Genomic DNA, 10,291 nt, shown 5'->3' on the forward strand with positions numbered 1-10,291 from the left:
AGAAGCTGCTTTCCCAAATGAAAAACTTCTTTTTTAACCAAACCTTGAAAACACCAAGGAAGAAAATGTAAATATTTTAATCCCAGTTATTTTCTGGATGAAAAGTGGGTGTTTTTTGGTTTTGTTTTTTTTTTTCCCCCTTGCTGCTGTCTTTAGCTGCCCTGCACTGCACTTGCTCAAAACCCTGGGTTTTATTTAAAAGCTCAGAGGGGAATTGTTTAGAAAATCAACCTGATACTTACAGCCTTTCCTTTGATTTCTCGGGAGTAAAGCCAAGCCAGGGAAAAAACTCGGGATGCTCCGGTGCCTCTGCGCTGGTTTTTAATCTGTCCTCACCCAACGCCTCCAGATGCTGCAACAGCTCCGAAAGAGAGTCCTGCCCACACCCATCCCAAACCCCAAACCCATCCCAAACCCGCCCCCATCCCAAACCCGCCCCCATCCCAAACCCGCACCCATCCCAAACCCATCCCAAACCCGCCCCCATCCCAAACCCGCACCCATCCCGCACCCATCCCAAACCCGCACCCATCCCAAACCCATCCCAAACCCGCACCCATCCCAAACCCCAAACCCATCCCAAATCCCGCCCCCATCCCAAACCCCAAACCCATCCCAAACCCGCACCCATCCCAAACCCCAAACCCATCCCAAACCCGCACCCATCCCAAACACCAAACCCATCCCAAACCCCAAACCCACCCCAAACCATCACCCATCCCAAACCCGCACCCACCCCAAACCCATCCCAAACCCGCACCCATCCCAAACCCCAAACCCATCCCAAACCCGCACCCATCCCAAACCCCAAACCCATCCCAAACCCGCACCCATCCCAAACACCAAACCCATCCCAAACCCCAAACCCACCCCAAACCATCACCCATCCCAAACCCGCACCCACCCCAAACCCATCCCAAACCCGCATCCATCCCAAACCCATCCCAAACCCACCCCAAACCCCAAATCCATCCCAAACCCGCCCCCATCCCAAACCCACCCCAAACCCGCCCCCAGCCATTCCCCGCCAGGAATTCCGAACCCGCCGCGTTTTCTCTCCCTTTTTCTGGGATTTTTGCGCTCCCGGGTTCTTGCCTCCCTTCCCGGGGTTTGTCTTGGCCCGTGGCGGGCGGCCCGGCAGCCAAACCGAGCGATTCTTTCTGGAACCTCGCGCTGATTTGTAATTACGCTGCTCTAATTGCTGCTAAGCAAACAAACAAGGAAGGGCAGCAGCGTGCCCGGGGCACGCAGGGATTATGAAACCTCTGCGGAGCCCCTGGGAACGCATCCCGAGCATCCCCCCGGGCCCTGGGGGATGGGACACGCTCGGAAAATGATGGATTTTCCTCTGTCCCGCCCTGGGACACGGCAGCAGCCCAGGAAAAGGGAATTGGGATCTCTGCGGGTATTCTGCACTCGGGGGAAAACCAAAAATAATCCTCTTTGCTCCCTTTTTTTTGGGTGTTTGGATGCAAGTGGAGCTGCTGGGAGGGAGTTTTGTGGAATAGCAGGGTGGTGTGGGTGGGAAGGGACGTGAGGGGACATCCAGTGCCAGCCCTGCCACGGGCAGGGACAGCTCCCACTGGCCCGGGTGGCTCCAGCTGGCACTGCCAGGGATCCTGAGCTGCTCGTGGATGTGCCAAGCCACGGTTCTGCTCTTCCCTGGCATCCCTGGGGAAAATCTTCCCTGGCATCCCTGGGGAAAATCCTGCTGCTGGACAGGGGTGAGAGGATCCAGGCCTGAGCCCTGCGTGAGGGATCTGCCCAGGCAGGAACAGCCCAGCCTGGAGGCCACCCAAGCCTCACTGGGAGATCCTTTATCCGCTTATTCCCTTCACTTTAATTAACCACCTCAGCCCTCACATTATGTCTGCTCGTGTGCTTCACGCCTGCTTTTATTGGTGTACCTGAAATTTGGGCAGCACCCAGCAAAGCCGGATTTTGGGAGGGACTGGAACTCCCTCTCCCAGAGACAACCTCCCCCACGAGGCTCCTTGCTGCAATCCCCCAAACCCAGGTGGGATTTTTGGACCTGGCTGTGGGGATAGGAGACCTGGGGGGGCAGGGACAAAGCTGTCCCAGGCTGGATTTGTGGAGCCAGGGAGGGAATGGGGAGGGCTCCATCCACCTCCTCACTCCTTGCTGGTTTCCAGGCTAAAATCCCAACCCGTTCTTCATTTGCTTCCCATTTTCTCTCCCTCCATCCCATCCCAGTTTTCTCCTGGTTTTTCTTGACCGCTGCTGCTCCCCTGAGCCTCCCCAGGCTCAGCCCCATCTCTCCTGGAGCTCTTTTCTCCCCGAGCGAGCCCAAACCTGCCGGAGCAGCAAATCCTTCCGGCACACCTGTCCCCTCTGGCACGGCGGGCACGGGAGCTGCCAGCCCTGCCGTGCCACGGCCCGAGCTGTGAACACCTGGGAACACCTGGGAACACCTGGGAACAACATCTGGGAACATCTGGGAACAACATCTGGGGACGTCCCACTGTCCTCAGCGCTCCCCTCACTGCCTGCTCCTAGCCCCAGGACGTTCCATCCCAGCTGCTGGCTGGGAAATTGTTGGAATCTGAGCTATTGATGATTCTGAGATTGTAGAAAGTCTCTGTCTGTCAGCCCTGCTGCCAAAGCAGAAGCCATAATTGGTCTGTGCTGTTTCAAGGTTGTTTATTCTGTTTATCTCTACCATGTTCTGCTGCCCTGCCGCAGCTCTGTCCTGCAGGGCAGCGTGTGGGGCTCTGCCCTCAGTGGGATGGTACAAACATTAAATACCACAAACTACCTGTGCTGCATTTACAATAACGTGCCAATATCTGTCACCTACGTTGGACAGTGTGTCCCCAGCCTGAACCAACAGAAAAATGCCAACACCACAGTGAAACATGGAGGGCATGAAGAGGGAGAAAAAGGACAAGGCACACCCAGTTTCCTCCATCTTGTCCCCTTTGAACCCCTAATCTAGAAACCTAACATTTTACTTTTGCACCTGTGCCACACTTAATTATTACTTATATCAAACACTCAGAGCTTGTAATTCATCCTGTAAGATTGAAAACTCTTTTCCATGGGCAGAGATCACAGCCAGTGTCTCTGGGGGCTCTGTCCAGGGGGTTCCTGACCCCTGCCAGGGTCCCAGGGCAGCCAGAGGGAAGCTCTGGATTCCCACAGGAAATCAGGATTTTCCCCCTCTCCTGGGCTGCTGCGAAGGCAGCACATCCCAGTGAAAAGCCAGCGAGCTCTGGGGAGTGGAATTGGTTGGGGTTTTTTATTTTTTTGCTCTCACCAGGCTCCTGCTCTGCTTTGTTCCGCACGCCTCGGCTGCAATAAAATAAATCAAATCAAATCAGGTTCGTGGTGCTGGCAAAGCTTCTGCTGCCTCCCCGAGTGCTGCGGGGGCACCGACTCCTCGTTTCACCCTCCCAAACCCCTGCCAGCATCCCAAAGCTTTCCACGGTGGAATTCTCACGTTTGAAGATCGGCGCAGCCCAGGAGCAGGAGGAGATTTGATGGCAGGAAAGGGGAAAAAGGGAAAAACATCATTTGGGAGCAAACATCTCCCTCCATCCCTCTCCCCAGAGGTTTTCCGCGCTGCCGGGGCTCCCTGCTCCTCTCCGGGTCCCCCCCTGCGCTTCCCCGCTGCGGAGCCGTCTCCAAGTGGCAGCGGTGAGAGGATTAATTATTAATTAAGCTGCCTGTCAGGCCCTGGCAGGCGGCAGCTCCGCCACGCCAGCGCTAATTAATCCCAACAAAACCTGCCTTTATCTCCAAAGCCTGCCAGGGGCTGGGATAAGGCAGGAGGGCACTGCCAGCTGAGTTCATCCTGCCCCAGAGCCTGGCACCCAGGCCTGGGCACCCAGAGGGGGTGGGAATGGGGATCCCAGCCTGGAAGGCAGGTCTGGGAAGGGGAAGGGCTTGGGGGGGTTCTGGCACCAGGGACGGCACCAGATCTGGGGGGCTGGCAGCTCCCAGGCAGATTTGGTGCTGAGCATCCCCCCAGTGTGGAGGGACCAGGGATGAAGTGGGAATTCCTCCCAGTGTGGAGGGATCAGGGATGAAGTGGGAATTTCCCCCAGGGGGATGAAGTGGGAATTCCTCCCAGTGTGGAGGGATGGGGGATGAAGAGGGAATCCCCCCCTTGCCCCTGTTTTGTGCCCAAAAAGGGATTTTCCTGATCTCACAGCAAACCCCTGGGTGGGCTCTGGCCATCCCAGCCATGGGAGGGTCCTGGATGAAACCTGGCACTGGTTGATGCTCCAGACACCTGGAAAGCCACCTGGAAAGAGCAGAAAGGGATGTAAAAACCCCCTGAGAGAGGAGACAACCCCCGGGAGGGCACAGATGTGCTGCTGGGAGCCTGGCACTGCTGAGTGCCCCCCGTGCCGGCAGTGCCAGCCCTGCTGTCCCCAGGCTGGGCTGCAGGAGCTGCTCCCCTGGCAGAGCAGGGCTGAGCTGCGTGCCTGAGGGAGGCTGATAAGAGCATTAGCTGGAGGTACAGGCAGGATGGAGCTGCTGGAGGCAAAATCCTTCTCCTCCTGTTCCTAAAGAAGGGGAAAGGCCAGGCCAGGCCGGGCTGGTGTTGCACAAATCCATCCACACACGGATCCAGCTGGTATTTTACCCGGGTGAGGATCATTCCAGCACACACCGACGGTCCTGGGACAGTCCTGTCCTTCCAGAGTTCATTTTCCAGCTGCATCACTTGGAGAACTTTAATTGCCCCATGATTAAGTGACTTCTGATTTCCCTCTCATCAAACGTAATCTCATTTGCTCCTTCTCCTCTCCCTTTCTTTCTTTTTCTTCCCCCACCTCTCCTGGAAATTGAATTAACATTCCATCTAATTACTCAGCCACTTCTCTAATTGCTGAAGGGACTGCTGGTTGTTGTGCTCATTTAATTAATTGAGACCTGCAATGTTTAATGAGGAAGAGGATTTATTGGCTGGGGTGTTGGTGTGCAGGAGAGGGAGGTGGATGCCAGCCCAGCGGGATAGAAAAGGCTGGATCTTAAATCTTAAAATCTTAAATCCCTTTTCTTTTTCTTTAGGTATAAATATGGAAAAAATCACTTTCCCTGCTGGTTTCGTACCATTCTGGGTGGATCCTTTTTAACGCGAATGTCTGGATTAAAATGCGTCAGGTCCAGAGGGAGAATCCCCTCCAAAGGTGACCCTTGGGCTGCTCACCTGTCCCTGCAGCGTTCCCAGTGGTGCTGATCCTCTCCAAAACCCCAAAACCCCAAAACCCCAAACCCCCGGGGGCAGGAGCAGTGGGCTCAGCCTGGGAAGGGTTGGCAGCCTGAACAGAGGCGCATTCAGAGGGAGAGAACAGCTCCTGCTGCCTGCCCTGGGGCCAGGTGGCTTTGGCTGCGCTCCCGTGGGGGATTGAAGGGATCCCGTTGTGTTTTGGGGTTCTGTTGACTGGCAGCAGCCCGTTCCTGTGCCTCCAAGGGCAGAGGAGCCAAAGGAGGCCCCGCTGCGGTTGGATGTGAGGAAGGAGCTTGGCACAGTGAGGGTGGGGAGGCCAGAGAAGCTGTCCCATCCCTGGAAGTGTCCCAGGCCGGGTTGGAGGGGCTTGGAGCACCCTGGGGTAGTGGAAGATGTCCCTGATTCCTCCATCCTGATGCTCCTTCCCTCCAACTCCCTCCCATCCCTCTGGTGCAGAACCTGCCCCTGCTCATGGCTCTGCTCTGATGCTTCCATATGCTCCATCATTTCCATACTTCCCTCACACCCCAGCCAGCCAAACGACCCAAATGTTTTATCTGCAGCCTTGCCAGGCATCTGGAAGTTCCAGGCATCCCCATTTCCGTGGCAGAGGCTTTTCTAAAAGCTTTGAAGTGAAGCCCCAGCAGCTCTCCCGGCACTGGCAGCCGGGCTGGGCTGGGCTGGCAGCTCCAGCTGCAAACCTTCAGCTGGAGTCCCAGGGTGGCTCCACAGTGTGGGGTGGCCCCGCTCAGCCCGGCTTTTGGTTTTTGGAAGGATTTTACCCGGCTGGAATGTGATGGGGAGGGAGGAGTGAGCAGAGATCCCGGCTGAGCCCCCGGGGCAGGTGAGTGCTCCTTGCCAGGAGCAATGACATCAATTCTCTATGAAAAATCCTGAGAGGGAGAGAAATGTGCTTGCCACTCTTTTGCCCCTAAAATCTCTTCATTCCCATCCCTTCCAAACCCCCCATCAGGGAGAAGGTGCAGGACACCATGATCCTGGAAATCCCATCTGTTCCTCTGCCTCAGCTTTGCTTTTGGGGACTCCGTTTATTAGAGCTTGAACTCCTCATCTGTTCCCAGTGCAGCCCGTGGCTCCGAGGAAGGAGATGGATCTGGGAAAAGGCAGAGCCGGCGCCCTCCTGCATCCCAGAGCGTGCCCAGGGCTGCAGGAAAAGGGAATTGGGAATGTCAGTTTGTGGGATGGTTTCATTGACACGGGGGCACCAGTTGTGAGTTTGTGGGTTTTAAGTTGGGCAAGTCCCTGGAAGGGGAGACTTTCTTGGAGTAGTTTTGTGTTAGGAACGAGAGGTATATTTGGCTTTTTTGGTCTTCAGCTTCTGTTTATTGTTATCTTATTAAAATTTTAATGTGCTGTCTGTATGAGATTTTGCATGTAGACTTTGGAAAAACAGTATATAAACAGTACAAAAACAGTATAAAAATGGCTAACAATTTTTTGTTATGAGGCTTTTTAAGTCTAATTGAAAACTAAGCTACCCAATTAAGAAGTGACATTTAATTGACATGATTTTCTTTTCTAACATAATAACCGATCCTCGAAGACTCACAATGTGGATTTTTCTACTCAGTTACAAGATACCACCTAAACCTAAGAAGAAGAAGAAAGAGGAAAGGACCTTAAGACAACACCCTGTATCTTCTCTCTTGAACTCATCTAGAACACACTAAAAATCCTAAAACCTCAATTTCTCGCCCACGTGACATACTCCACTCCAATCTATTTCACACTTTTGTGGTTTCTGGTTTACCTCGAGGCTTTGGAAGTTTTCTCCACGAGTGAGGGTCAAGGTCAGTGCTGAGGAACATTCCCGGTGCTCCGGGTTCCCACAGAAGGTGAGGGTGGGATTGCCTCGATCCCAAGCAATCGTAACTCACGGTGACAGAGGAGGGGTCGCCGTGCTCAGACCCCACGGCAGGAGCCACTTTCAATTAGCAATTGTTTTTGGCAGGTGCCCAATTTTGTGTCAAACTCTTCTTTGAGCTGGGTCAGCCTCATATGTGTAATTGAGTCCCTGCTGAGTGGCGAGGCGGGAGGGCTGTCTTTGCTGGGAGGAAGGTGGAGGATTGTTCCCCACAGGAGAATTTCCCATCCAGCAGAAGCTGCCTCCGAGCCGAATTTTTCCATTATCAAAGGGAAAAAAAAAATAAAAAGAAAAAAGAAGTTTTTTGGATACCAGTGGATTTGAGTTGAAAATAAAACTATTTTTTCAAGATGTAGCCCAAACAAAAAAATAGGATTAATGCAAGGTGTCCCTCTCCCACCCATCCAGGCTGGATTCCAAGATCCAGCTGCTTTTGGCTGGTGCAGAGTGGGTGAGGCAGCCCAAGGGCAGGAATGGGACATCCATGGATTTGTGTTGTCCCGGATATCCGTGCCCTGCTCCCGCAGGCTGCGATGGGGCTGAGCTGGAGCAGGGTGTCCCCTCAGCTCCTCTTTAGCATCCACTGACAAAAATGCTAAAGCCTTTTTATGGCCGGCAGAGCTGGCCCGGAGCCTCCCCCATCCCCGGGGATTTCGAGGAGAAAGTCATTATTTAGCTGATTTTTGTTGACGCTCTGTGTAAGAGTTGCCATGGCTCTCGCCCGGCACACCTCTCCTGGCTGGAAAATCGGGGTTTGGAATGGGGAAAGAGAGAGGCAGGGCTGCTGCTGTCACCTGCCAGGGCCAGGCAGGGACACGGGACAGCCCGGGGACAGTGCCCTGTCCCACCCTCTCTTCGCCTTGTCACTATTTCACACCATTTTGTCGCAATCCTCACGTTTTTATTATTATTTTTTTTATTTCCCAGACAGGGCTCCGGGTGTCCCGAGCTTTCACGGCCCATTAGGATTTGGGAATGACGTCCCCACGGCCGGGTCACCGCTGGGGAGTGAATTATGAGCAGCCTGGGCCGGGCTGCAGCTTGCAGCGAGGTGGGACTGCTCGGGATGCAGCATTCCTGCAGATGCTGGGATGTTGGGATGCTGGGATGTTGGGATGTTGGGATGTTGGGATGTTGGGATGTTGGGATGTTGGGATGTTGGGACCCCATCCCTGCTGAGCTGGGGTCGGGCTCTGCTGCTCTCAGGGGATTTTTTCTCCTCCTACACGGGCAGCCCCTAAACCCCGCTCAGCCCCTGGCACTGCTCAACCCCCTCCTTAATTAATTCTGCAGACTCCACAGCCGGATTTGATGAAAAACATCCCACAAAAAGCCGATGAACGAGTCACTGAGCAACGCTGCAGCCTCTTCTAATGATATTTTCTTTGCGGTTTTGGTTTGGAATATCTTCCTCTGAACTGAAGGAAGCCGCCTGCCTCTTGGACTGCAACGATTTGACTTTATCCCTTCATTTTCTCTCCTTCCTAAACGCTCAGTTCCGGCACTTGGGACCCAGCAGGAGACTGAACTTGGCCGTGGCACTGGAGGATGTCGACCCCTTTCCTTCCTCTCCCTCCTTCCTGCCCCTTCTTGCACCATCCTTGATTGTGCCACCGCTGGTGCGCCCACGTCCCAAATTCCTTGGGGTTTCTCAAAACTCGGCTCATCCCACGGGTGGCACTTTGCAGGCACCTCAAGGGACCTGCTGCTGTCACCGAGAAGGATTTGTCCCACGTCCAGCAGCGCTTTCAGCAGGTGCCACCTCGCAGCTGCATCCTTTGGGAAAGGTCTTTTATCCAAAGGGATATGTGGGAGCCACCCCAGGCGTGCTCCTTCCCTGGACCATTCCAGCTCCCTCCAGTATGGTTGTATTTTATCTGTGGAGCTCTGCGAGGATTTTGTTCCGTCATCCTGGAATTTTTATGACTCCTTTGTGTGTATATAATGCGATTGCCCTGGAACAGAGGGAAATTAATCATAGTTCCTTTGTTAGTTTTCAGGAATTTTTAATGTCTATGTTTTTGTTCATCTGTCATGTCCAAATGTGGGGTCCATGGGCTATTTGACATTTCAAATGACTTAATTGCTTAGATTTTTTTCCCCTGGGTGTTTACAGACACTTGTTCCTCGTGGGTTTTGTGTGTGACATTCCGTACCGCGGATTTTCCGCCTCGTTGCCATTTCTCGCTCCATCCTGGTGGTTCCCAACATCCCCTCTGGATCCCGTGTCCGATCCCCCTCACTTGGGTCCCACCATCCTGCAGCGCTTCCCTCCCCGTGCAGGATCCGGGGCTGCTCAGGGGCTTTTTCAGGATGCTGCACAAGGAACGTGCCCCAAATGTCACCGCTCAGTGTTGGGGCCGGGCTGAGAGCAGCAAACACGGGGAGAGCAAAGGGGAATCTCCAGGATCAGCCTCCAAACATCCACCCTGGAGACGCTTCAAATCCCAGCGGATCAAGGGTGGCTTGACTGGTCAAGGAGAGGCAGCCAAGCCAAACAGGAGCGGCTCCCAAACCTCCTCCACGAGCCAGAGGCTCCCAGTCACACTCTGGATTTTGGGATTTCGGTGCTGATACCAACCCAGTTAGACACAGCAGGGTGAGGGGATCGTGGAATATTCCCCAAATCCCACAGGGATCATCGAGCCAGGACAACCCCAACAATCAAGCAGGCAGGCTGACGTTCTGGGCTCTGAGCAAACACCGGGGGATAGATGGAAGCTGCCTATCACCAGCCGTGTTACACACGTCATTAGCAAAACCTTAATTAAAACAAAAGTTGCAAATTGTACCAGGCTGTGCTGCCTTTGCTGCGGCTCCGTAATGGCTTCGACACTTCCTTGGGCACGTTCGCTCCTTCTGCACCGAGGCTGCTTTGCATTAAGCTGTTTGTTTAGCAGCTACTGGGCTTTTTGGCAGGACAGCCGCTGCCTCCCGAGGCTTGTGGAGCAGGAGGGGGTCCTGCAATGCTGCCCCAGAGCAGCTGGACACGTCCAGCTGAACCCTCCTCGTGCCAGGGAGAAGAGCCACAGCACCAGCGCTGCTGCCCACCCCACCAGCAGCACCCTGCAGCTCGGGCCGGGGGAATTTGGGTCCTGCCAGGGCTGTGGGGAGCTGGGGCAGCCGTGGCTCAGGCTCCTTGGGCCACTCCTGGGAAGGTGTCCTGATGGGCCAAGGTCACCCGGATCCCAGAGCCCTCGGTGAAC

The sequence above is a fragment of the Taeniopygia guttata genome, chromosome 28, assembly GCF_048771995.1.
Source record: "Taeniopygia guttata chromosome 28, bTaeGut7.mat, whole genome shotgun sequence".
In the NCBI taxonomy this organism is placed as follows: Eukaryota; Metazoa; Chordata; class Aves; order Passeriformes; family Estrildidae; genus Taeniopygia; species Taeniopygia guttata.